General features: G+C 42.1%; 2 long non-coding RNA genes across 2 annotated transcripts in view; one reads left to right on the top strand and one right to left on the bottom strand.

Annotated features, from left to right (window-relative positions):
- Positions 1-27,867, bottom strand: part of LOC310702832 — a 311,903-nt gene that overhangs the window by 267,933 nt on the left and 16,103 nt on the right. The window lies entirely within an intron of this gene.
- On the top strand, positions 104-6,028 carry LOC310702926. The gene is made up of 4 exons (XR_014523801.1): positions 104-172; positions 477-1,778; positions 3,052-4,776; positions 5,433-6,028. It is a non-coding gene; the product is annotated as an uncharacterized lncRNA (long non-coding RNA).

Raw genomic sequence — 27,867 nt, 5'->3', positions numbered from 1 at the left:
AAAGCATAGCAGAACTCTTGATGACCTCTTTATTGAGAGCAATAATTTGAGACCAAGTATGCGCTAATTCACTCATCTACTACTTGACAATAAAGTGCAATCAGGCTGCAATCCTATGCATGCTTAACTGGGAGGAAGCCCCACTGAGAATAGTTGAACTGCTGAGAAGGATGTCACATAGAGGAGGGAGAAAGGTTGTTTTCTGCTGCTCCAGAGAAGCGGACACACGGAGCAATGGAGCCAAACTACAAGAAAGAAGATTCCACCTAAACATTAGGAAGAACTTCCTGACAGTAAGTGGAATTTGCTGCCAAGGAGTGTGGTGGAGTCTCCTTCTTTGGAGGTCTTTAAGCAGAGGCTTGACAACCATATGTCAGGAGTGCTCTGATGGTGTTTCCTGCTTGGCAGGGGGTTGGACTCGATGGCCCTTGTGGTCTCTTCCAACTCTATGATTCTATGATTCTATGAGAAACAAGGATAGGGATTGCACTGCAAAAATGTTCATTTGAGTACTTTGTTTTAAAAAAAAAGCCTCCTGAATACCTATAGTGTGTCTGCTAGCTTTAAAACATACAATACACCAACTATTGTAGTTTAATAACAAACAAACAAAATGGTCACATCCACATCAGTAGAAAATGGGAACGCTTATAATCAAGGCAAAACAACATGAAATTTGCTCCAATTGCCTTAGGCAGCAGACTCACATTGTCTCCTAGTGTCAGGCAGGGGAGAAATCGAGGAGCTATCAATTAACTACTGAAAAGGTCAACTACTTAAAACACAGTGGCTTCATGACAAACTATAGCTGGAAAGATACCATCTAAGATAGCTTTCAAACCAATCTGAAAAATGGCCCTGAGACTACAAGTGATGAGCAGCCCCACATCCATCTTCATGACTTATTTATTTTATAAGCAAAAAGAAGCAAGAGGAGGTTGGAATCAGGAGCAGAGTACGGATGGGGAGGAGCTGTGAAGTTCTTTTTTATTTGCTGTTTTAAGAAATCACTACCCTTCTGGTTTCTGCCTCACTTTTAAGGAGGAGGGAGAAGAAAGAATACAGACACCCCTAATATTTTTGCTCACAGACAGAACAGGGGTTATGGAGCTAATTCTGAAAAGGAAAACTTGCAATGGAAAGTTATTAAACAGTCTTATCACCCTCAACTTTCAACATTCGGCATCTGCTTCTCTCTCTCTCTTTTTAAAAAGGGTTCCACCACCCAATGCCGTTTCCTAAAAAGGGCTGCTCAGTCATGGATACAGCTACCAAGCTGCTCAACTGCCTCGTTCCTTGAGTCAGAACAACTGAATCTGTATCCACCGCCCATGTGCCGGTTCATGACTAGGGGCTTCCAGATTTCACGATCCTGCCCCCGTTACCATTTGCCGATTGCCATGGGACTTCTGGGGTTTGGATTTATTTTTGGAAGACACCTGTGCGTTAATTTGTTTTATGTGTGTAGATCAGTGCACGCTGACCAACACACAGTCTTAGCAGTAAGGTTCTGTTCTGATGCCATGAGTAGTCACGACAACCTGTAGATTCCTATCTGTTGCAGACTTCCTCTGCCTTCACAGCCGTTGTAACATACCACTTGTTATCATCTGCCTGTTCTGCCGTTGAGGACTTTTTGGATCATTCTTTGTCTAGCTCCTTTCCTTTGACATTACTGCCTTGGGTGACCCTGCTGGGAGTACGAGATTCCCGACGGCTTTGCCCACAAGAGTCATAATAACATGCAAGTCCACTCACCACGACAAGGTGATAATCCAGTGAGTGAGTACCCTATCAGCGGTTCCCCTGTAGATCAGAAGCACAACTCGTGTCATCAAGAAGTCATGCCTTAGGTGTAGTGGGCCCAATTCTATAAACTCCCTTCCATTAGGAATCAGGCAGAGATGGTCTGGGTTACGTTTCAGGTATCAGGCTAAAACCATTTTATTTCAGAAGGCCTTTTTACTATGCAGGTTGTTTTAATGTTTCTATTTAAAGGTAAAGGGACCCCTGACCATTAGGTCCAGTCATGACCAACTCTGGGGTTGCGGCGCTCATCTCGCTTTATTGGCTGAGGGAGCCAGTGTACAGTTTCTGGGTCATGTGGCCAGCATGACTAAGCCACTTCTGGCGAACCAGAGCAGCGCACGGAAATGCCGTTTACCTTCCCGCCGGAGCGGTACCTATTTATCTACTTGCACTTTGATGTGCTTTCGAACTGCTAGGTTGGCAGGAGCAGGGACCGAGCAACGGGAGCTCACCACGTCGCGGGGATTCGAACCGCCGATCTTCTGATTGGCAAGTCCTAGGCGCTGTGGTTTAACCCACAGCGCCACCCGTGTCCCAATGTTTCTATTTACTGATGTTTTAATATATGTTTTACATATTGTATATTGTATGCTGTAAGTCATATAAATAACCACCAGTAAACAGAAAATTGCTACCCAATCAGAAAGGTTTTGTAAAGCTGATATTCTCTTTCATGATGCTAGATATGCAAAAATGAGTATGGGTATTCAAAGACAGACTTGCTAGTAAAACTTGGTGATCCAGCAACTTTTGTAATCATATAGAAGACTTGTGAAAAATTAGCCTACAATTTTTAGTCTAGCAGCTTTTGTGGATTGAAACAAACCGTAGACTTGTGGAAAAAAATATCAGCCCACTATTTTTACTAGCCTGCCTGCCCACGGTTTACCTGTATTAGTCATTTGTGGGCTGAAAGCAAAAATATTATGTTTTTCTAAAGCTTAATTCTTACTTATCACAGCATGATGGCCAGACTACTGCCTATTTAGAAGCCTAATTTATAGTTTAAGCCTTGCACCCCCTTCCTATACAAGTTTACAGAGAAATCTGACAGGATCCCACTCCCAGGCTAGTGCTTATAAGTATTTTTCAAACGCATAAATGTGAAAAGCTTTCAAACAGATACTTTCAAATCAGTCAACCATTTTCATTTTTTTAAAAACCCACTACCCTATCATGAAAAAATTCATAGTTTTGGAGGAGGGGTTCCTCATCAAAAACTGTATTATTTTACTTTGACAGGAGATAAATTTTCTTCTTAAGAATATATTCTGGCACTGTAGTGAATCAACAGCATCTACATGGAGACAAGATTGCTGGAAGAACTCACCTGCTGGGAGAATACCTGTAGAGTTTACTTGATTAAACCAGCTAAGATTACATTAGAACTTGCTACTGATTCTACCATACTCAGTGTATATAAAGAGCTGCTGCACTTCTTAATATAATCGAACTAGAGTTATTTACCTAAAGTTTCTTTTTTAAAGCTCAGACATACATATTTTTGTTACTGATTTATTGTTTATATGGCTCCCTATAACAAAACTTTCTGGGCAGCTTGTAACAAAAATAATCACATGAAAATAAAAATCTATGCCCAGAATGCAGATAATAAAGCTTTGCTAAGGAGCATTATGGAAATTTAAAACCAAGCAAACCAGAGCAATTTGCCCTGAGAAGTTATAGACGCCCTTTCTCTGGAGGTTTCTAAGAGCATATTGGGTTTTAATCTGTTAAAGTATGGCTTAAACCTCCATTCTTATTGCAAAGAGTTGAACAGATGACCTGGAAAGATGGAGTTTTATATGGTTTCATTCAAATACTGAAGCTGCTGTTCAATTAAGTAGAGTAGTTTTCTTATGTAGCTAGAAATGGTTTAGTTTACTTGAACACTGGGACCAGTAATCGTACACACTATTGTTTGTTAATTTCAATATATTTGAAAGTGCTGAGCAACTCAAATGAAAACCTTATATTAAAGCTGGATGTTTAAGTTTCATTTTTCCATTTCCTCAGTTCCCCTTCTATGTTCTCATCCCCTCAGTCCCTTTACTTCTTTTCCCCCACCCCTTTTCTTTCTTTTCAGCTTTTCACATTTGCTGCTTGAGCAGATTTCTCGGTCATGCCGGAGCCAAAAAATTCTAGATTGCCCAAAGGTTATAGAGTGGCACAGCCTCTTTTTGGCATCGGCACATAAGATATATATTAAAAACTGCAGTGGACTTGGCACACCAGAATTCCAGGTTGATCCAAAATACAGCATTTGTCACCCTGAGTTTTAATCTGAGTAAACTTAATGGGCCTAACTTAGTAATGTTCATTAATTTCAATGGTCTATTCTGAGCAAAACTTAAGTTGAATACTACCCTCCAGACTACTGCTGTAGTCACTGCATTACTAAAATTAAAATGTATTCAATAAAAAAAAACCACTTTTTAAAGAACAAACATTTTCTGTAAGTGGCATAATTTAGGCTTAGTGCTCAACTGAGTGAATAACCATTACTACCAAAACAAAACCTGTACATAAAATATTGATTGGTGTTACTTGGCAACTATTTATGACCTAACAGTTACCCATAAAGAATGAGAGACTCAGGTAAATAAACTGAAGAACTATCCCATAGATGTCAGCAATACTGAACCAGCTCTTCCATTTTTATTGGAAGGGTCATTCCATGCCAAATCACCTGATTTTAATAGTCGACCGTGCTCTCACGACTCAGATTTTCTCCATTTTTTAAAAAATTGTAGATGACTATGATAAGCTCAAAATAATATTTTAAGATTTTTTTGGTCTAAAACTGGGCGCAGGAGAATTTTTTGAAAATTTCGATTTTCATGCAATTTAGGCTAATGGAATTTCTGCGTCAGTGTAGAAAAAACCTCCTGTTTCGCTTATTTTTCAACCGATTTTGGCTTATTTTGGTATCAAAATAAAGCTAATTGTGGTCTCTTTCAAAATAAGGTATAAAAATGAGGGCCTCAGACATAAGGTTACCAGGTTAGTGAACTAGATGGATTGGATAGAAAGGACTGGCAAAACCCGAGACCAGGAGGAAGAGACGTTGGATGAAGATTGGAAGAAAGTTTAAAAAAATTCTATTTAGGAATGTTTTCTAAAATTAATGAGTATTAGAAAAATGTTGGAACAAAATTATTTGGCTTTAGCAGAAATGTTAAAAAGAACTATGTAAGAATATGCTATGGTTATGAGAAATTGGTATAAATAAGATTTAAGTTTTAGGGTTTTTTATGGTAAGATAAGGTTAAAATAGATTAAGGCAATTTAATGACAGAATATTATGAAAAATGGAAAGGATTTGCTGTGACAATCAACAACTAGAATACAAAAAAGGGAGGTGTGAGGAGGTCGATGAAATAAGGTAATGACAGTTAAGGATTTGGGAATATTGGATCTGTTTTTAAATCTTTGTGGTTTATTTTTGCTTTCTGATTTTGATGTGCTATGTGGTTTTTTTTTGCTTTTTGATTTTGACTTTTATCGATTTGTATTGTTTAATTGTTATTTGTTTTTTTCTTGTTCCCCCCCTCTTTTTTCTTTGTTTTTTTGTAATTTTAAAATTCTCAATAAACATCATTTAAAAAACAAAACAAAATAAGGTATAAAAATGGTCTTAAGCGCTACAGAAAAGGGTCACCAAAAATTCAAAGTTATTTTTTGTCATTTTATTCCCGGTAGGTTCGATAAGCCATAGCACACAAACCACAATTAACACATGTTTTATACTTTTATTGTAGAATGGGCTAACCATGTACTTGTTATGATTTAAAAATAAGGAGGGTGTTTTTTGCGGTTATAAAATAAATTGATTTTGAAGTATTTTTTTACAATTTATTTATTTATTTATTTATGTGCAGGTTTAAGGTCTTTTTGAGCCTGAAATAACTCACACATTCATGAGAATAGTTAAAATTGTACCCTCTTACGTTACAATGTCATCTAATATATTTTAAAAATTAAGTTTTATTGATTATTTAATAAAAACAAAATACATCTCAGAGCCCTTGTTCATTATATTGTGTAAAACACTCCTGCAATGATATGGTCAAAGCTATTTTGTTTCCCATAAATGTAATATGGTCAATGATGCTGGATGGATATATATTGGATTTTATAATTTAATATTCAACCAAATAACACAATGTAACATTTGTCATATAAACAAAAAAGAAATAAAAACCATGACTTCCCTCAACTTCCCCTTCTGGTTCTTTAAATATTTATTACTTCTGCTTAATTTTTGTCTTATTTTTATGATCTTATACCTCAATATACTTAAATTATTATCATTTTTATACCAAATTTTCTTTTGAAATTACATCTTGCACTTAATTACATTCCATATTATTATTTCTTGACCTTTAAACTTATTTTCTTACTTTTAAGTGTTTAATCAAACCCTGCTAGTGAGTCCATTTCTTTACAATATTTCTGTAGATACATCATAAACGGTTCCCAGTCTTTTAAAAAGTTTTCATTATCACTGTCTCTGAGTCTTCCCGTAAGTTTCGCCATTTCTGCATATTCTATATATAAATCTTTATTGTGCTCCAAAGACCCGTAGAACAATTTCAGAACAAAATACAATTGAGACAGCCAACCACACAAGAGAGAGAAACCGAGGTGGTCATTTTGTTTTGTCTCAAACATGATAATCTTTGATTCTTACAACTTCCGAAAGAAACTTTGCCACGGCCATTGTAATATCATTAGACCTACCATCGAAAAGATATTTAATATGGACCAAAAATTTTGGACCAAAAATATCTTAAAATATTATTTTGAGCTTATCTTATAGGTATCTACACATTTAAATTTTTGAGGAAAATCTGAGTTGTGAGAGCATATGTCACCAGGTGATTTGGCGGGGAATGACCCAGAAGAAAGAACTGTAACAACCAGTCCTAATGAATCCAACTACTTGGGTTGTCCAACAGTCACTGGAAAAGCTGCCTGCTTCACATAGTTAAATGTATTACCAAGGCAGTCTAAATGTTTATTAGTTTCAAGCATCTTTTTTAAATAAGGAAAATACAATTTAAAGATGAAGGTTTGCCATGTTGCACCTATTTAGGCATAACAATTTCAATGGCACTAACCAAGCATGACTGAATGTTCCTGCCTTTATGCAGAATTTTCGATAATCTAAACTTCTGGTTACACAGTAGCGTAAGTCAAACCAAAAAGTATAAAACAGTGTTTGAATTGCCAACAGAGGCCAACTAAACTAAGTAATAGTGAAAGTTTGTTTTAAAAAGGTAGGAAGAGAGAAAGTTGCAGGGCCATTTCCAAAGCCAAAAAAGGACATGGAGGGAAGAATCCAGAATAGGAATGAAAAAAGACAACAAGCAGTGGTTTGAGCCTTTGCTTCATGTCAAGTGACAAAAATATGAGCATATATGGTGTCATGTTATTTGGCCCTGTAAAATAGGCATTTTAGGTAAATTAACACAAAATCCACATACCTGTTTTAGAGGGAAATGCTTTACTTAATGGAATTTGTTTCAAAGTGTGGATTTGTGGCTTTAAACTATCCGCAGTTTACTTTTTAGAAGGCCTTACAGCTTGATCCAAATGCAAAGTCAGAATGAGCATGAACAGAAACACTGGCCTTAGGACTTCAAAATTAACATTTTGGTTTGGAAATTTATGCTGCGGCTGAAGAGGATAATGTGTGGTATACGTCCCTGCTCAATGAGTACCAATGTTTTAGAACCTAATATGAAATTGTTTTCGAAACATCTGTCTTTAAGAGGACTTTAACAGAATAGTCCTAGTCGTGTCTACTCAGAAGTAAGTCCTACTGAAATCCACGGGACTACCTCCCAGATAAATGGGGTTAGCATTGCAGCCTAACTTTCTAGGAAGAAGTACGGTTAGGAGCCACAAACTCACACAGAATTTAAAGTAACAATGCAGAGTAAATAGTTTAGAGAAGCCTTTCTCAACACAGTGCCATTCAGATATTCTGAACTACAGTTTCCATCATCCCTGGCCATTGGCCACACTGGCTGGAATTGAGCCTGGAACATTTGGAAGACACCGCATTGGAGAAGGGTGATTTAGAGAATCAGCATTGATTCTGCTCCTTTTAAAATACATAGTCTACTTCTGACAAACTAAGGATCATGAATAATATGACAATTCAGCAGTGAAGGACTTAGGAATGAGCAAAGTAGAAATGTAGCAAGTGCACCCAAGTCAGCTGTCGGTGCAACTTCTGCAACCCAAACGTCTGCTAATAACGAACTGCTGACCAATATTACCAAGTAAATGTAAATCCCACACTGGCTTTAAGCACTATTATCAAAGTCTGTAACTACTCTCAGGATCACATTTTGTGTCCAATCAGTGGCTAGTGTGTTGGCTCTGGGTTCAAATCCCTTCTCAGCCATGAAGAGACATGAACTTAGCTTGCCACATACTGATAAAATGTTGTTACAAGGCTGACTAGGCTTAAAATATTATATGGGCTATATAAAGGATTTAATAGCAAAGTTTCAATGTTACAGCTCAACTAAGCCTGAAACTTTCAGTCAGAATGTTTTGATGAGAACAGCTAAACACTAACAACCCATGTCCTTTAAGTTTCTATCCAGCTACCACAGTTAGGGTCTCTACCAAAAACTAAGTATCGACACAATAGTTTTAGTATTTGGAGTGAAAATCTGTTACATGACCATAAAAGGACAGCAGTGTAGACTTACTTGCCTGACCTCAATAAATTTAAATATAGTATATCAAGTGCCAAGCCACTGAACACATCTCTTCCTCAGAATTACCTGGCCTTCTAGGAAATACTGTTTTTAATTCTGAAAGGAAAATAATCTGAAACACTTTGCATACAACTTGTACAATGTTATATAAAACAACTCAGTAATCTTAGCTCATGGCTGCACTGAATTTTCTACAATATTTCTAGGACTAATTCAGTACTAGTCTCCAACTACATACATGCAGTAAACAGAGAGAACAAAGGGAAACAATGCAATTTCTACTGTGTTAAGTATTCATAAGGCTCCCAGCAACCTAGTTAATTTAGAGAATGCCCTGCTCTGTTCCCCCCTTTGGCAGCTTTAATGAAAAACTATGTCAATACTATACTCTCACAAACTGAAATATATTCACAGGAAGGTGAACTACAACATATTTCACTATGACAGATCTACAGTGAAAGATTCCTCCTCTTCTTCAGGGGGTCTTCATTCAAGAGTATCTAATGTCCTAAATTTATTGTGACACGCTTGTGTATATAAAAATTTAAGGATATTAGAAGTGTTCCACAAATCTACAAATATTATTGTCTATGAACAACTTTCGTTTGCCATTTATGAAATTTTGTAAAACATTCCAGCACTCACATGAAGCATTTCCTGGCTGAAGTCTTAGTGACTAAAAAGCCGGATGTGTTTTTGCACAAATGGGTATTTCCTCCGGGCACTTCCACATTGCTCTATTTCACTGTCCTACAGGTGACCCAGAATGAACAATTTATTTTGCATGGTAATCTGCAAGAAAAGCAATCATCATGCTCCTCATTAAGAGTTCAGGTTGTCTTGGGGTTAAAGCATTTCCTGGATATTTTTATCCTAGAAATATCATGCATCATGTTCCCTCCTGGTTATGCCTGTGAAGCCATCTTGTGTGAAAGAGACTGAAAACCAAAGTCAGTATTGTATGCATATACACTACATAGATAAAATTGAACTAGGAAAGCTGTTTTGCTTGACTAAGCACTATGTCTTAAGGCAAAGGTTTTATAATGGAACATATTTCCTGACACAACATTTTTACTTATTTCTTTCTAAGGCCAATGTACACTTAAACCCTAGAAAGTCACTGCTAGTCAGCAGCAGACAATAGTGAGGTGGACCAATGCACTGATAGTTTAAGGCAGGTTCATGTGTTCATATGCAAGTGTGTCACAATGAAATCAATGAACCTGCTTCTGAGTAAATATATTGGCTTATAAGGCTCTGAGCAATTAGATCTAGACATCAGGCATAATCATATGGTTTCCAAACCCAAGGCTGCAATTCTATTTTTAGTTGTATTGTGTTTTACATCATTATTTCATGTTTGCCATATTTTGTCATTTTAATGCATTCTGAAATACCTTGGAAGAAGGCCTATAAATAAAAAAAATAACTGATTGATTAAATGGGGGGGGAGAGAACACACCTACTTCACAAGGTTTGTTTTTATTTAAGAAATAAGACTGTTATCCAACACACATACCAGGCAACATGACCAAGAGAATATAGCAGTACTTCAGATTAAACATTTATTTATGCTACAAGTGCTGTGGCATTTAGAAGTCATAATCAAACAGAAGAATTAGATTCTCCTATCACATAGTTAGTAAACTGGTTATAAATTTGTATTTTATCACACTTTAAGGCTCATGTTAAAGTGAAATTATGTGCTAACTCACTTTAGAAGTTCACATAATACTGGGTAGGGTTATTTATTTTATTTATTTACGTTTTAATTTATATACCACCCTATACACAGAGGTTCCAGGCGGTTTACAGAATAAAATCAAAATATAAAACCACAAAATACATAATAAAAATAAAAACAGCAACAACCCAGTAACCCGCATACAAAAAAGACCACATTTTAAAAGGGCATAGTACAAAAAAAGTTGCATTAAGCATTAAAATAGCTGTCTTTAATATAGCACCATGTACAGAGAACTTGAACACAACAACTCTGTCATTCTCATGATACTACCCTACTCTGAGGTATGGTGTGATATCAGTCTTACAGATAATGGGACAGACTGAACAAAGTGACTTATCCAAGACTGCTTCTAGCAGGACAAATTTTGTACATGCAGTACTATAATACAAACTCCATGTAGTGGTGTGCAACAATCACAGACCCGTGCCATTGAAAATGGCTGCAGCCTTCCCATTCAAGTTCATACACATCCAGTTTGTTATATCTAATCACTGTATTAAAAATATGCATGCTATATGCACATTTCTCCCTACACCACAGGGCTTAGGGGCACAAAATCCATCACATTTGAAGACACCTTCAGTTTATCTATGGCTGAGAAGAATACAATAGAAGACCAATCCTGTCAAGCACAGAACCACAATAGGGGGCAACTAGATATCAGTGCCAAAGCCCATGCTTTGTGTGTACAGTACTAAAGTGCTGGCTAAATAATCTCAGCAAACCTGGGAAAGGGACAAATTATCCAAGCTGCTACTAGGCTGAATAAGAAATCTGGGCTTGATAGGCCTTGACAGCTTTAACCAGCATAAAGCAGCTTCTTACATTTGGATGGATTTTTCATTCCTTTGTACTATCTACTCATTACAACCATTTCTTACATACCCTACTTGGTAACAATATTACATATTGAGTTATCAGTTGCAATGATTGTGAACTCATCTAATGCAGTATCTGAACAAGTCAATAAGGCTTGGGGTGATTTTAAGGAAAGAGCAGGCTACTATTAAGGATGGAATGGGCATTTATCCACTGCAGGACCCACCCCTGGAATAACCATAACCACCTCTGGGGAAAGCATGCTACCAGCTCTGAAGAAACTGGCTGGAGTACACTTGCCGATATTGAATTTCAAAGCAAGGAAAACCTGGGCATTTATAGGAGAGCCCTAAGAAAACCCTACTAACGAGTCCTGCTAAAATCTTGACATGCATCTGACTGCAACTCACTCCCACACCGACCATGCAGATTAATAATAATAATAATAATAATAATAATAATAATAATAATAATAATAAATTATTATTATTTATATCCCGCCCATCCGGCTGAGTCTCCCCATCAAGTGCTAAAAACAATACAGCATTAAATATTAAAAACTTCCCTAAACAGGGCTGCCTTCGGATGTCAGATCAAGGCTTCAGAGGCCACAAAAATAACGGCCACCCCCACCTACCACCAATAAATATAATACTAAAACGGACTCGCCAGTCTGCAAAACGGAGGAAAGAATATTTGTGCAGTTCCGCCCACCCCGCTGACATTATTTCAGCTTACGTCTTCCTCCAGCCCCTTCGTGCTCAAGACCAGAGGCAGCAGGGCGGCAATTTCACATTAAGCCCCCTCCTCACCTTTCCAACTTGCAAAATGAATGAATGAAAGGCGGCTTTCTGCAGTATAAAGTTTATCTTTCATGGCCACGGTACAGTCAGGAGCATTATGCCCTTTAAGCTGCAAAGCCTTTGCATTTTTTATTTTATTTTTTGGAGGGGGGCGGTGGCAGGGGGGGTGTTTTGCCCGCCTCCCTCCCGTCCCGTTAACATTTCCCTGCGGGGGCGGGAAGTGGCAGCCCAGGCAGGTGGCCCTTCCCACGACGGGGCCTTCCTGAGGGGAAGGGTGGGTTGTTGGGCCGGCCGGCCAGGCCTCCCCGCTCCCGCTTTTCCCCTCACGGCGACCCCCCCCCCCCCATCTAGTCCGCCCAGCCGGGCTCACCTACTAAGCGGCGGCTCAGGGCCGTTGGAGGCGGCCGCGGCTGGAAGGCCGGCGCATCTCTCTGCCTCCTCCTCAGCGCCGCGCCGGCTCCCTCCTGGGTCCCAGCATCACCCCGGAGCGCGCTCGGCCTGTGGTAAAGGCGGCGGCGGCAGCAGCGCGGAGCCCCCTCCCCTCACGCGGCCTGCGAAACGGCTCTTGCCTCAGGCCCAGCCAGCGAGCGAGCCGAGAGACACTGTAGAGGAGGAGGAGGATGGGGCGGGGGAGACGGGGGGCGGGCGGAAGGGTGGAGTGACGGCGCCGAAGCCAATCGCAACGAAAGGGCAGCCTCGCGTCCTCCGTCCAACCGTTAGCTCGGCTGAGGCGGGGAGCAGGCCTGGAGAGAAACGTAGCAACGCGGCCTTCTTCGACGTCCCCCTGATTAGAAGCGAGGCAGCCAATCCCCGATCGTGGGAATAAGTAATATGCAAACCACGCCCACTCCTCTCTCCCTCCCCTTCTCTCTCTTAATCGCGCTCTTCTCCGCCCCCCAGCGACCATCTTGGCTGAGGGCAGATTGTCAGGGCAGTAGGACGGTGTCGCTTCAGCGCCCATTTTGGAATGGGGCACGGCTTACAGGAAGGACGGCGATTTTTTAATTTTTTTTTAAAGAAGAAACGGCTCCCTATCCATGGTTACGAAGGAGTAAGCCTCGTAAATGACTTGTTTAATAAACCTGAATGCGAAATACTGCCCTCTTGGAGGGGCCCGGAAAGTCTTGCACAGTAATCGTTGGCATATCCCATGATCCTCTGCGACTGGGAAAGCGAAATGAAACTATTCCGGCGATAGTTTTTTGCGTTCTCGCCAGCGGGTAGACCGCGTTTTGTGGGAACGGGGTCTTGCTTTATTAAGGGCGCGACTACGTGGTAAACGAGCAGTTACCGTGGGGAAACTGCCATAATGCAGTGTGCCCCAAACTTGGGTCTCCAGCAGTTTTCGGACTACAACTCCCATCATCCCTCGCTAGCAGGACCAGTGGTTAGGGATGATGGGAATTGTAGTCCCCCCAAAAAATCTGGCGAACCAAGTTCGGGAAACCCTGCGCAAGCGACCCTCATTCTTAGGAGACACCTGCAAAAATCTACTGGGGTAGTTGGCAAATGGGATGGAGGACATTCCTTTGTAGGACTTTCCCAGTTTTTGGAAGCCAGAGAGTGGGCCATGCCTTGTTCTAACGTGAAATATAAGCATAGCTGTCAACTTTTCCCTTTTCTTGCTAGGAATCCTATTCGGAATAAGGGAATTTCCTTTTAAAAAAAGGAAACGTTGACAGCTATAACTATAAGTTTATTAGCATGTAGTAAGAAAGCGGCGGTATCAATCCGTGCTCCTGGAAACACAAAAATTGTGACAAGGACACAGTGAGGAAGCTAAGCACTTTTAATGAGGGATCCCTGAAAGAACAAGCGCCCTCTCCCCCCCGCTACGTAAGAAGTGCTTGCAATGGCCCGTCTAGCATCCCTCTCTCCTCCATGAATTAGACTAATCCTCTTTTAAAGCCATCCAAATTGGTGGCCATCGCGGGTTCTGCTGGCAAAAGAGGACCGGTCCTCGAAGGGCCTTTCTGGCAGCGGACGAAGCGCAGCCTCGGTGGGTGAATAAAAAAGTATTGTTGCATTATTAAAATATGCATTAGAAATATACCGATTGGAGGGTAATAATGACCTGCAAGGATTACGAGGAAGTGATCGGCGTTTTAATTCGCACGTTTGCTTTAAAGCAAGCTCCTCTACACCTGGCGAGTCTAACATCCACCTAACTGCGGATCGGGCCCAGTGCAGGGAGGTGCCTTTACTTCCTTACCACGATCCCACCCCCGCGTCTCCTCGGACCTGCGCAGTGGGTCGCAGAGGCTAATTTACATTGCCCAGGATTCCTTGCGCGCCCCGTGAAGCGGGAAAAAACCCCAATGGTAATGTTTCTCTGGAGATTTCTTTCACGTTAGCGAACAACTGGGCCATATTCTGCTTCCGTGGCTCCTGGATTCAGTGTGCAATGAACAATCCCGGATATGTCACCATAATATGAAGAAGAGTCGCGGATTCTGTAGCCATGTTTGCAAAGAAAGAAGTTTGTAGAAGTATGAATGGGACGATATGTCCTGTTTGGATAGGCTTTTAGCCTCAATTTTTGGAGGCCCAATGGCGGGCCGCCAATGGTTGTGAAAAGTAGACCAGAGCATTCTAAATTTCGTTCTGTTACCAGTGCTTAAAAGGAGTTCCTTTAAACTTTGGTTAAGCTGAATTAGTGTGAAATGATTCACAACTATTCTGTTTGGAAACTCTGCACGAAGGAAGCTGTGTTGCAGTCCTGATTATTGCTGTCATAAAAGAGCACAGCTCTTGAAAGTCAACAGGAATTTCTTTCACCAAAAGTGGCAGTGGGGACCAAGTTTACTCAGAAGTGCCTCCTTTTCACTCTGGCATTGCAGCACTAAGGTCCTCCTCACTCGCCAAGCCTCTTTTCCTCCTCCACTTCTGCTGCAGGGAGAGTCTCGGTGCTTATTTGCATAGCCCCATAATGCTGTGAGCATGGGGGAAGCAGGCTTTAAAGGTGCGGAAAAATAGGAAAGATAACCATTAGGTCCAGTTGTGGCCGACTCTGGGGTTGCGCTGCTCATCTCGCTTTATTGGCCAAGGGAGCTGGCGTACAGCTTCCGGGTCATGTGGCCAGCATGACTAAGCCGCTTCTGGCGAACCAGAGCAGCGCATAGAAACACTGTTTACCTTCCTGCTGGAGCGGTACCTATTTATCTACTTGCACTTTGACGTGCTTTAGAACTGCTAGGTTGGCCTATTTCTCCAAAAACGTTGCAACCCCATTTATCGTGGGGGTGGTATCACGCCGAAGAGGCTCTGTGATTCAGCCACAAACAAATTGTGACAGCGGTGAGACACCATAACCCACTGGGGAAAGACACCATAAGCCACTGCGGTTATCTGAGGGCCAGATTTGATGAAGTGAAGTTGTTGACCTTTTTTTAGGATTAAAGTTGTTCAGTTTTTTAGTCCCCCAAAATGCACTTTGGACATGCCCGCCATAACCTCTTGAAGCATTAGTATTACTAAACGGAAAACTATAGAGGGACCTGGTCTGAATAGAGATATTGCATTCTTGTCTCGTTACATTTCTTAAAGCTATTTTTGGTCATCTGCATACTATCCTTTGCTTTTTCCAGTAGGACTAATTGCAGTCGTTAACAGTCATCCACAGCCAGTGTGGTGTAGTGGTTAAGAGCGGTAGTCTCGTAATCTGGGAAACCGGGTTTGAGTCTCCGCTCCTCCACATGCAGCTGCTGCGTGACCTTGGGCCAGTCACACTTCTGTGAAGTCTCTCAGCCCCACTCACCTCACAGAGTGTTTGTTGTGGGGGAGGAAGGGAAAGGAGAATGTTAGCCGCTTTGAGGCTCCTGAAGGGGAGTGAAAGGCGGGATATCAAATCCAAACTCCTCCTCTTCTTCTTCTTCTTCTTCTTCTTCTTTTCTTCTTCTTCTTATCATAACCATTGAGTTAATCACCCATCTCCTACTACCCTTCTGAGAAAAGCCCCACTCCACCCTCCCACTAGATATAAGGGTCCGGTGACTTCTGTTTCACTGTATCTGAAGAAGTGTGCATGCACACGGAAGCTTATACCACTAACTTTTGATATAACTGTAAAAACTACTCTGAAAATTTATTATTAAAAATGAAACCTTCAGTGGGTTGTAAATGTTAAGATTATACCAGCAAGAATGAGTCTTTCTGTAAAAAAAAAAAAAATGATTTAAATCAAGTCTTACTGACTAGTGGCACGTAAGTTATTGCTTTGGCCTCTGCCCTTAGACATGATGAGATGCCAATAGGGTTGCCATACATCCGGAATTTCCGAGTCATATATGGAAGACTGCGGTTGGCAGCAGCGTCTGGCCAAAAATTGGCTGAATGTCTGGGGAAAGCTCACTATTGCAGATGCTCACTATAGCAAAGTTTCTGGGGACTTTGCCACATTTCTCTCCCACCCTGTGAAGGAGAAGCTTTGTGTTCATTGTGACACAGACGCAAGAAGAGGCAGCCAGGCCGTTCTTCTATTGATTTTTATAGATTTATAGATTTTTATTCCTCCACTCATTGTTCTAACCCAACCAGTCCAAAAATTAGGATGGCTACTGTTTGCGCCATCTAGTGAAAACTAAATGGGAACTGCATTTCTTTTTTGTCACTTGCAGTGAAACTGCAGAAGATTAATCCGTTAATTTGGAGTCCTGAACTGAAAACTAAGGGATGGTGAGCAAATACGCCTTCACCCTTTTCACTTCTAGTGCTTTTTTAAAATAACATGGACATAGGAATGTAGGAAGCTTCCTCATATTGAATCAGACTGTTGGTCCATCTAGTTTAGTACTAACTGCTGTGACTCACTGTGGCTCTGCAGAGTTTTGGGCAAGGAACTTATCCCAGTTCACCTGGAGATGCTAGGGATCAGCGCTGTCTTTAGCATATTGTGCCGCCGGGGTGCAAAGATCTGCCCAGTCCCCCAAATTTAGTTTAGCCCCCAAATTCACTTTTACTATGCTTGTGTCAGACACCACGCTTACGCCTTATCTCTTGTTTATGAAAGAAGGGAGAAAAAAAAAAAAACTTTTTTATTTGCTCATTTATTTACGATACACTTACACTTACACTTAAATATACAACACCACCACACTTAAACTTATAAGTGCTGTTTAAGCACCTACTTAAGAGAAACATCAGTCGTGTTAAAGTTGCCACTGACCCCGCTGCAGCATAGCAGCTCAATACAATACGTAACATAATATTTTGATGTAAGAGTTACCGTATTTTTCGCTCTATAACACGCACCCGACCATAACACACACATAGTTTTTAGAGGAGGAAAACAAGAAAAAATATTCTAAACGAAACAGTGAATGTATGATTTTTGTGGTTCATGCTGTGGCCACAGACATGTGATCTGACAGTGAGTTTGAGGTAGCCCAATGCAAAAATCCTGAGGATCCATGTGGATCCATGTTTTGTAACCATGTTTTTGCACCACTGCGGCCCCAGGCAACAGTGGGTGCGTGATTTTTTTGGTGCAAGCTGTAGCCATGGACATGCTATGTGATCTGATGGTGAATTTGGGGTGACCCAGTGCAAAAATCCTGAGGATCCATGTGGATCCGTGCTTTGTAACCACGTTTTAAGTGGGGAGGGAAGGAAAAGCACTCAAGGGACAAGGAACACGCGTGGAGTGGGTGGAGAAGGATGCTGTTAATAATGCAGAAGAGGGGTATAAGAGGAGAAGCAAGCAAGCTCTGCTTCTCTCCCTCCTCCCCGGCTCGCTGAAAAACTTTGCTGCTATTTAGCCAGCTGAGTGGGGAGGAGAGAGGGACAGAGAGCCTGCTTGCTTTAAAGGAGCCAACCGGACCGGAGCCGCTTACACTTGTGTAAGCGGCTCCTCTCCTCTCCCGCTTTGCTCCTTTAAAGCAAGCAGGCTCTCTGTCCCTCTCTCCTCCCCACTCAGTGGCTCTTCTCCTGCTTTGTTGTTTCAAAGCGAGCCACGGAGGAGGGAAGGAAGGGGAACCATGGATCCTCTGCTCACGACTGCAGCAGATCCCCCCGCCATCCGTAGGCATTCGCTCCATAACACGCACAGACATTTCCCCTTACTTTCTAGGAGGAAAAAAGTGAGTGTTATGGTGCAAAAAATACGGTAATTCCACGTGCACGGTGCTGTTGTTAATGACAAGCGCTGCTGCTGGCGTGGCGCGTCTTTGGTAAATGAGCGGACAAAGTCAAAAGTCCTTTAGTGAAACAGTTAAACCACAGAGCCTAGGACTTGCTGATCAGAAGGTCGGCGGTTCGAATCCCCGCAGCGGGGTGAGCTCCCGTTGCTCGGTCCCTGCTCCTGCCCACCTAGCAGTTCAAAAGCACATCAAAGTGCAAGTAGATAAATAGGTACCGCTCTGGCGGGAAGGTAAATGGCATTTCCGTGCGCTGCTCTGGTTCGCCAGAAGCAGCTTAGTCATGCTGGCCACATGACCCGGAAGCTGCACGCCGGCTCCCTCAGCCAATAAAGCGAGATGAACGCCACAACCCCAGAGTTGGTCACGATTGGCCCTAATGGTCAGGGGTCCCTTTACCTTTAGGTATACTTTTCAGTAATACCTATATATGTATATGTATTTTGTTTTTCTAGCTTGATTAAAATTATTTATTATTTCACAACAGGTAGATAGTTAAGAGCTTAGGCAGCTTCCTGGCACCCCCCCCCCAGAATTTGGCACCCAGGTACCCCATACCCCTTGCACCCCCAGGTAAAGACGGCCCTGTTAGGGATTGAACCTGTGAGGCAGGCTATATAGTGATTTTCTCAGCAAATTGTTACAGCACACTTAGTAATACCATATACGGTGCAATCCCTATACACCTCTGAAGTAAGTCCAACTGAGTTCAGTAGGACTAAGTGCGTATAGAATTGAGCATTAGCTCTGGTGTACTGTAGTCCTTTTCAGGTTTCAAAACACTGTGTTATCTTGCTGTTATGCTTGAAATAGGTAAGTCAGTCTTATTACCCCCATATTGCAGGTAGATGGGGAAACTGAGGCTGAGACAAAGTGTTAACCCCTTAAAATGTGTTGCAGGGCGGGGGGGCGAGGTGTTACCTGTTTCTGCTCTTATTTTTATTATGTACATTGGTACCTCAGGTTACAGACACTTCAAGTTACAGACTCTTCAGGTTACAGACTCCACTAACCCAGAAGTAGTACCTCGGGTTAAGAACTTTGCTTCAAGATGAGAACAGAAATTGTGCTTCGGCAGTGCGGCAGCAGCACGAGGCCCCATTGGCTAAAGTGGTGCTTCAGGTTAAGAACAGTTTCAGGTTAAGAACGGATCTCCGGAACGAATTAAGTACTTAACCTGAGGTACCACTGTATATAGCTTAGCATCCTGGTTTAACAGGATAATTGGACAATATGATTCCACTAGGTCAAGGTTTTTCTTCAACTTTCAGTAGTACTGTTATTTTAGATTGATGCCTGGAAGTTGCCCTGAAAGAACTTCATTCAACAACTGGCTAGATGGGGATATAATTCATTGTAAAAATGTTTAAAGAATGCTCCTGTAAAACTGTCACCTCCCAGTACTTTGTATCCTTTTAGTTTTTTTAAATAGTCATTTGCACTTCCTCCAGTTCAATTGATTTATTCAAAAACTGCATTTCTAACTGTAGTAAACAAAGTTTATTTTAATATTCATTGATAGCAAACAAAGACGTTGACAGTGAACTTCAAGATGAGAAGAGAAATTGTGCTTCGGCAGTGCGGCAGCAGCACGAGGCCCCATTGGCTAAAGTGGTGCTTCAGGTTAAGAACAGTTTCAAGTTAAGAACGGACCTCCAGAATGAATTAAGTTCTTAACCCAAGGTACCACTGTATTTATATATATATATTGTATTTTTATGTTGTGAACTGTACCTGAGTTCTGCAGATGAAGGGCAGTATACACATTTAATAAATAAAGTGGCTTGGTGAAGGCTCCCTCCCCCAAAAGGAATGCAGAGACAATATTCAAGTTGGGTCCTTCCTAATGCAGAAGTAAGTCTCACTCAGTTTTAATGGGCTGAATACTCACCTGCAAATGTGTTTGGATTGCAACCTTGCTCATTTTGAGATACTAGCTCCCCTTGCCAGATCCCTTCGGTTTTTTGTTTTTTGTTTTTTTGCTCTGAAATACTAAGCAATAATAGCACAAAGTTTTAAATTACATTGCTGTTTTCAAGTCATGCTGTCTGATAAGACCGGGCATTTTAAGTTAATAAAGGCATTGGTGTTGATGTACCAGACCTTTATCAGCTATTTGGCTTCCAGCCATGCGGAATTCTTATTAAGAAACTGATACACAATGTCAACATAAAACTCTTGAGGGGGCTATCAGTAGGTTTTATTTATTTATCTGTTTCTAAAACCTAATGCCTCGCCCCCAATAATAATATGATCAGGACGGCTTGCAAGTCACAACAGAATTTAAAATCACAGGAGCAACAGCACTGGCAAGCCATAAAACAATAACATTGCAGTTAAGCAGCACAGCATAAAACACCAGCAGAAAATAGAAATCAAACCAGATTTTAAAACACACACAAAAACAAAACAAAATAAAACCTGAGAGGATCAGAGATTCGCTCCACCTTGCACTGGAAGGATGTAAAAACTTGGAGCTGGGAGAGCTGTCTGGGGAGAGAAATCCCAAACTGGGGTGCCACCACTGAGAAGGCCCTCTCTCAGGGGGCTGGTCCATTAGGGCAAATGAGGCACTGTCCCACTGACCTCTGTCTTCATCTGATCTCCACCTGCCTGCCTTCTTACTTACAACAAGTCTGTCAGGGAGTGGCTGTCAGCTTACCTCAGCTTTGCCCTTTTTAGAACTCAACATGGAAAAGGCCAGGGCCAAAAATTGGAATTCGTTGGCTTCCCTGTCGTTGGCTCTGGCGCCACCTGCTGTTGGTCTCCCTGCCTCCTGCCCTGTCAGTTCCAATAGACACCAGCCACTACTGCCTCTCTCTGATAACCTCTAGCCAGATTTGCAGAGCCCTGGCGTCAGTTTTCCCTGTTCGGAAAAACCGCTTTCACTTAGGGCAATGGAGAGCTGCTGTCTCCACCCCTGTCCCAAAGTAGTAGTAGTAGTAGTAGTAGTAGTAGTAGTAATAATAATAATAATAATAATAATAATAATAATAATAATAATAATAATTTATTATTTGTACGCTGCCCATCTGGCAGGGTTTCCCCAGCCACTCTGGGCGGCTTCCACAGGGTTGTGGGTTCAAACCCTACGTTGAGGGAAAAAATTCCTGCCTTGCCGGGGGTTGGACTAGATGACCCTTATGGTCCCTTCTAACTCTCCAATTCTAGGATTCTGTGATCCAGATTTGTAGAATACTGATGAGTTTTAGTCTGGTTTTTAACTTACTGTTGATTTTAATTCTTTATGAAGGTTTTGAATAGTTTTTAGCTTTTTTTTCTTTTCTTTTTACAACAATTGTTTCCTTGTTCCTTGTTGCAAACCTCCTTGAGCTTTTTACTTACAATCAAGCTGTATATAAATGTCAGTGCTTTTTTCTGGGGGAACGCAGGGGTATAGGTAAAAAAGGTAAAGGTACCCCTGCCCGTACGGGCCAGTCTTGACAGACTCTAGGGTTGTGCGCTCATCTCACTCTATAGGCCGGGAGCCAGCGCTGTCCGCAGACACTTCCGGGTCACGTGGCCAGCGTCACAAAGCTGCATCTGGCGAGCCAGCGCAGCACACGGAAACGCCGTTTACTTTCCCGCTAGTAAGCGGTCCCTATTTATCTACTTGCACCCGGGGGTGCTTTCGAACTGCTAGGTTGGCAGGCGCTGGGACCGAACGACGGGAGCGCACCCCGCCGCAGGGATTCGAACCGCCGACCATGCGATCGGCAAGTCCTAGGCGCTGAGGTTTTACCCACAGCGCCACCCGCGTCCCAACGCTGGGGTATGCATACCCCTAAAAATTTTGTGAATCTAAGTTTGGACTCATTGAGGGGCACTATTTCAATATGAGTAGAAAAATGAAAGTACCCCTAAAAATTGTTTCAGAAAGAAAAAAAAAGCACTGATAAATGTTACGAAATGTAGTAAAACGGTGAGAGATGCTTTGCTCTCCGATCTTCAGCTCAAGGTGCTGATATGGTCATATAAGCAGTGGTAGTGTTTTTGGGTGGTTGTTTTTTGTTAATATTGTTATTATTGGGTTAATTGATAATCCTAAAATATGGCAGATGTCCTGAAGCACAACTCAGTTTGGAAACGTGGGCCTGAAGTTCTCCAACCCCCTTGTTCTCAGACAAGATCTAAAATTAGAGCTTGGTCCTGAAATGAATACAGTCGCTCTTCAATCAGCAGGCTGCAAATTGAACAATAAATTCTTGCCTCCTATATTTCATGCCAAGTTAGCCTGAGGAGAGAGGGTGATTTACATCGCGCCATGTCTAAGGTCACAGGCCGGAGCAAAAACAGAAGCTGTTTTGTTCACCCTCTGCGGCAGGGATAGCCAACATGGGGCTCTCTGGATGTGCAGGACTACAAATCCCATCGCCTCCAACCACCGGTCCTGCTGACTGAGGCTAATGGGAGTTGGGAGCCCAGTGACATTGGGAGGGTGCCATCTTGGCTACATGAGCTGTGCAGGCCGCAAACTACAGAGGTAGAAATGGTAGAGAGACAAGGTTTGAAGAAAATACAAGGGAGAGTTAGAGTCCAAAATAAAAGTGGTAATACATATGAAATGATCTGGGAGTCTTTGGCAGACAAAAATGCGATCTTAGGTGGAAGAATTTGGGCGGCTTTGACTGCGATAGAGAAAAAACAGAAAGGAAGAGCAAAAAAGCATAAAAGGTTATTATATGAGGTGGCAATGTAAAATCTGGTCCATGGGGTCACGACTAAACAACAACAACAATGTAAAATTGTTAAAAAGGCCTGGGTTAAGACATATATAAAGATCCCAAAGCAATGTGGGAAATGGTTGTTGTTAAAAGAACCCCCTGAAATTATCCTGTTAAAGAAGACGGAGAAGATTGGCAAACTAAACTATTGAACTATACAGGATAAACTTGTTACGTAGAACCCATGATGGAAAGAGGACTTTGAATAATAAAAAGGGGGTAAAGGTTAAATGCTCATCCTTCAAGCTTTGCTCATAGAATATTACATTAGTATAACTTTTAAAAACTTGGTTGTATTAAGATGAAAAAGGTCTAAAAAATAATTATTAAGATTATAAGGACGTGTGTGAACAAGCATTAAACAATGAAACTAAGAGGGGGAGGGGAGGGAAGTCAAGCAAATATTATGTTTTAAAAATATTGATTACGATATCTCCCCCCCCCTATATATTGTTGTTTTTATGTTTATTTTTTATGTTATCTTTTTGGAAAATTAATAAATTCTTATATTAAAAAAAATGAGCTGTGCTGTCTGTTTGCCAGTGATTTAAGCTTCCTGCCTCCAGCAGACTGAATGGGCAAGAAGGAGGAAAAGTCACAACGGAACCAGCCAGTCTAGTGCTGGATTTACATATAAGCTAAACAAGCTATAGCTTAGGGCCCCACTCTCTTGGGGGGCCCCCCAAAAATTAAAGGAAACCCCCCCTGTACATTTCCAAAATATAAGATAAAAAACAAATAAAATAAAACCTACATACAGCAACAGTGTTTTGTGTTGTGTTGGCTCCTATTATGTGCAAATGGCTTTAATTACCACACAGAATATATTCAACACAAAAAACAGCGACAATTTGTTGTTGACAAAGGACAGCTGGACATATAAAGGGACCCATTACCTTCAGTAGTTTAGGGCCTCATCAAACCTAAATCCAGCCCTGAGCTAGTCCATGACAACTACCTACTTTCTGGTTTTTGAAGTAAAGAACTTTGCTTCAGCATGAGAACAGAAATCGCGCAGCAGCGGCGCAGCGGCAGCAGGAGGCCCCATTAGCTAAAGTGATGCTTCAGGTTAAGAACAGTTTCAGGTTAAGAACAGACCTCCAGGACGAATTAAGTTCTTAACCTGAGGTACCACTGTAGCCTGACTTCCTCGATTCTCCCCTAACTGAATTTCATTTTATCTCCTTTGTAACAGTTCTCCAAAATCCTCTTTCTAATACAATTAACTCCTTCAACTAACTATCTTCATCTCTTTTCTGTTTTAACTTAAATCCATATTACTATACAACATTCTTATTCCAGTCCTAGGCCTATCAGATACTTTCAAGTATCTTCTAATTATCTTACATTACAATATTTAGCTAAATAGTCTTTAAATTTCTTCCAGTCTTCTTGGTACTCCTCTTCTTTCTGATCGCGGATTCTTCCAGTCAGTTCGGCCAGTTCCAAAAACTCCAACATTTTCATCGGCCATTCTTCTACCGTTGGTATTCCTTGGGATTTCCAATTTTTTTGCTAATAGCAGTCTTGCCACTGTAGTGGCATACAAAAATAGTCTAACATCTTTTTTGGGCAATTCCAATCCTATTATTCCAACTAAAAAGGCTTCTGGTTTCTTAACAAATGTATTTTTCAACATTTTTTTCAGCTCATTATAAATCTTTTCCCAGAAGTCCTTAACCTTAGGACACGTCCACCACATGTGGTAAAAGGTGCCTTCTTTTTCTTTACACTTCCAGCATAGATTATCATTCGTATGATAAATCTTTGCTAACTTTACCGGGGTTAGGTACCACCTATACATCATTTTCATAATGTTTTATTTTATTACCGTACATGCAGTGAACTTAACCCCTTTCTTCCATTCTTCCTTTATTTATTGTTTATGACTTTTGTCATGTTGGTAATTATGTCAATCTTGTCATGCTGTAAGCCTCCTTGAGCATTGTTTTAATTAGGGAAAGGTGGCATACAAATAAAAAATGATGGTGATGATGATGATGATAACGACTCTTCCAATGCTCCATTTCTCTGGATGGCCCCCGAGTTTTCGTTCTGAGGTCAAAAGTCCACATGCCTCCCCGCACTCATGTATTATGTTGCCACAGTCTGCCTTGCAACCTGCTAAAAGTTGTTGAAATACAGGCTCTGTCAGTGCAAGTGCTCCTGGTAATCCCCAGGGAATCAGAAGCAGGCTTCCCCCAGCTGGCCAGGACAGGTGTCCCAGAAGCTCAGAGCTACAGAGAGAAACCTGAGCAGGGGCTCAAGATGGAGGCTGACGGGGTCAGGGAGCATATTTTGGGGATGCTTTTGGTTAGGACCATGTTAAGTGCCAAAGCGAAGAGGGCTTCCGTACAGGCAGCAGAGCAGCTTGCAGTTCGACTTGATGGGGAACGCCAAGAGGCTGCCTTATACTGACCTCGTCCAGGCCAGTATTGTCTGCCCTGCACTGGCTGAGAGTAGCTTTCCGGGGTTTTAGACAGAAGACCCCTCTCAACCCATGAAGCTTGCTGGGTGACCCCGGGCCAGTCACTCACCTTCGGCCCAACCTACCTTACAGGGTTATTGTGATTATAAAATGCAGGGGGTGGAGCTATAGCAACATAGGAAAATGCCTTATACAGTGGTACCTCAGGTTAAGAACTTAATTCTTTCTTGAGGTCTGTTCTTAACCTGAAGCACCACTTTAGCTAATGGGGCCTCCCGCTGCTGCCGCTGCACCACTGCTGCACGATTTCTGTTCTCATCCTGAAGCAAAGTTCTTAACCCGAGGTACTATTTCTGGGTTAGCAGAGTCTGTAACCTGAAGCATCTGTAACCTGAAGCATCTGTTGCCCAAGGTACCACTGTATTGAGTCAGACCAGTGACATATGCCTGATGCTGGAGCAGGTAGCTACCGTAAATGTGGCTGGTTGGAGAGAGAGAGAGAGAGAGAGAGAGAGAGAGAGAGAAGGAACAGGAAATACCTCTTTGCTTCTTCCCTCCCAGGAGAGGAAATGACATCACACAGAGCCTTCTCTAGCAATTACAGTGGTATCTTGGTTCCCGAATAGCTTGCCTCCTGAACAAATCAGCTCCGGAACATCACAAACCTGCATTCTGGTTTGCAAATATTTTTGGGAAGCCAAACGTCCGTTTCAGTTCTTGGCATCGTTTCCAGGGCCAATCAGCTAATCAGAAGCCACGCCTTAGTTTGCGGACATTTTGGAAGTTCCGGAATGGATTGAGTTCGGGAACCAAGGTACCACTGTATGTCGCTGTGGCTTGAGTCTGCCTAGCGGCAATACAGCTCTATGATCTTAATGCCGTCACATGCTGACTAGGGAGCACATGCATTGAGGTGCCTCCTGCCTCCACTGTTGTCTGCCCAAGTGCTAGTGGCAAGGTAGCTGTGTGCCTTACTACACAGAGAGCAGACCTCTGTCTGGAGGGCTGTACAGTCCGAGTCTGCTTGAAAGACAACAACAACCCCTAAGAAAGAAGAGCAGGAAGGGCCTTGAAGTTGCTTGCCAAGGGTTGGTACATGAGCTGCTAGCAGCTGGATACAGGTCTTCGGGCCACAGTTTCCCTTGGAGATGTGTTGCATTTCAGTTTTAGGAATAGTTTCTAAATTTGTACATATATTTAGGAATTAGCATGTGCAATTTCCATGCAAATCTCTGCCCTCTTTTCTGGTGATGCACAAGTAGCTATTGTAGGCACTAGAAAACACAGTCTATTCTCGCTCAGTTGGCAATAAAGCTCATGATCTGTATCATACTGCCAAGATTCAGATCCACCCCACGTGGCCGCACCCACCCAGACAGGAACATGGAAAGAAGGCACACTCACTGGAAGAATTCCCTGCAAATTGGTTTGTTTGTTAGATCGCATTTATACACCCCCCCAATCCTCATGGTGTTATACATTGCTTTCCTCCTTCAGTCCCCACCACAACTCTGTGAGGTAGGTTAGGCTGAGAGGCAGTGATTGGCCACAGGTCGCCCAGTGAGCTTTATGTCAAATGGGTATTTGTACCCCGGTCTCCTAGGTCTAACCACTAGGTAAAAGTAAACTGCACTGGCTCACGGGGGAGTACAGGGTCAGGTTTAAGGTGCTGGTTTAGACCTTTAAAGCCCTATGCAGCCTAGGACCCACGTACCTACGGGACCGCCTCTCCTGGTATGCCCCGCGGAGGACCTTAAGGTCCACAAATGACAACATTTTGGAAGTCGCAGGTCACAAAGTGGTTAGATTGGTTTCAACTAGGGCCAGGGCCTTTTCAGTACTGGCTCCGACTTGGTAGAACGCTCTGTCACAAGAGACTAGGGCCCTGCGGGACTTGACATCTTTCCGCAGGGCCTGCAAGACAGAGCTGTTCTGCCTGGCCTATGGTTTGGACTCAGTCTGACCCTTATGTTTTCCCTCCACTTATGCTTTTGATCTATGGGCTACTTTTAAAATGAGGCTGCATTTTAAACTGCATTTTAACCTGTATATTAAATTGGTGTTTTTCCCCCCTATTATGATTTTACTGTAATTTTACTGATGTTAGCCACCCTGAGCCTGGCTCTGGCCGGGGAGGGTGGGGTATAAATAAAATTTATTATTATTATTATTATTATTATTATTATTATTATTATTATTATGTAAAGGACCCTTGGATGGTTGAGTCCAATCAAAGGCGACTATGGGGTTGTGGAGCTCATTTCGCTTTCAGGCTGAGGGAGCTGGCGTTTGTCCACAGACAGCTTTCTGGGTCATGTGGCCAGCAGGACTCAACCACTTGACATACAACTGGAGGAACGTGTAGCTACGCTCCAAAGAATTAGAGAGCTGGAGCTCTTCTTGGAAGCAACAGAGCACACCGTCTCCACCAGAGAGGAGACAGGGGACTCCCCTGAGAAGGAGGATAGTTCAGCAACACAGGAGCCAGATATATGGAGAAACGTGACTCAAAGAAGTAGGAGGCCCAGGGTTCACTCTGATTGTTTAGAAATACACAATCGCTTTGAGGTCCTCTCCCCTAGCATGGAAGACGAGGAGCAGACTCCATTTGAGGATCTCTCCCTCATTACAGTCGATCAGGTATATGAAGACGAGCAGCA

The sequence above is a fragment of the Podarcis liolepis genome (assembly GCF_965112155.1).
Source record: "Podarcis liolepis genome assembly, chromosome: 3".
Lineage (NCBI taxonomy): Eukaryota > Metazoa > Chordata > Lepidosauria > Squamata > Lacertidae > Podarcis > Podarcis liolepis.
Note: the sequence above shows the minus strand (reverse complement) of the source record. Positions and strands in the feature narration are given on the sequence as shown.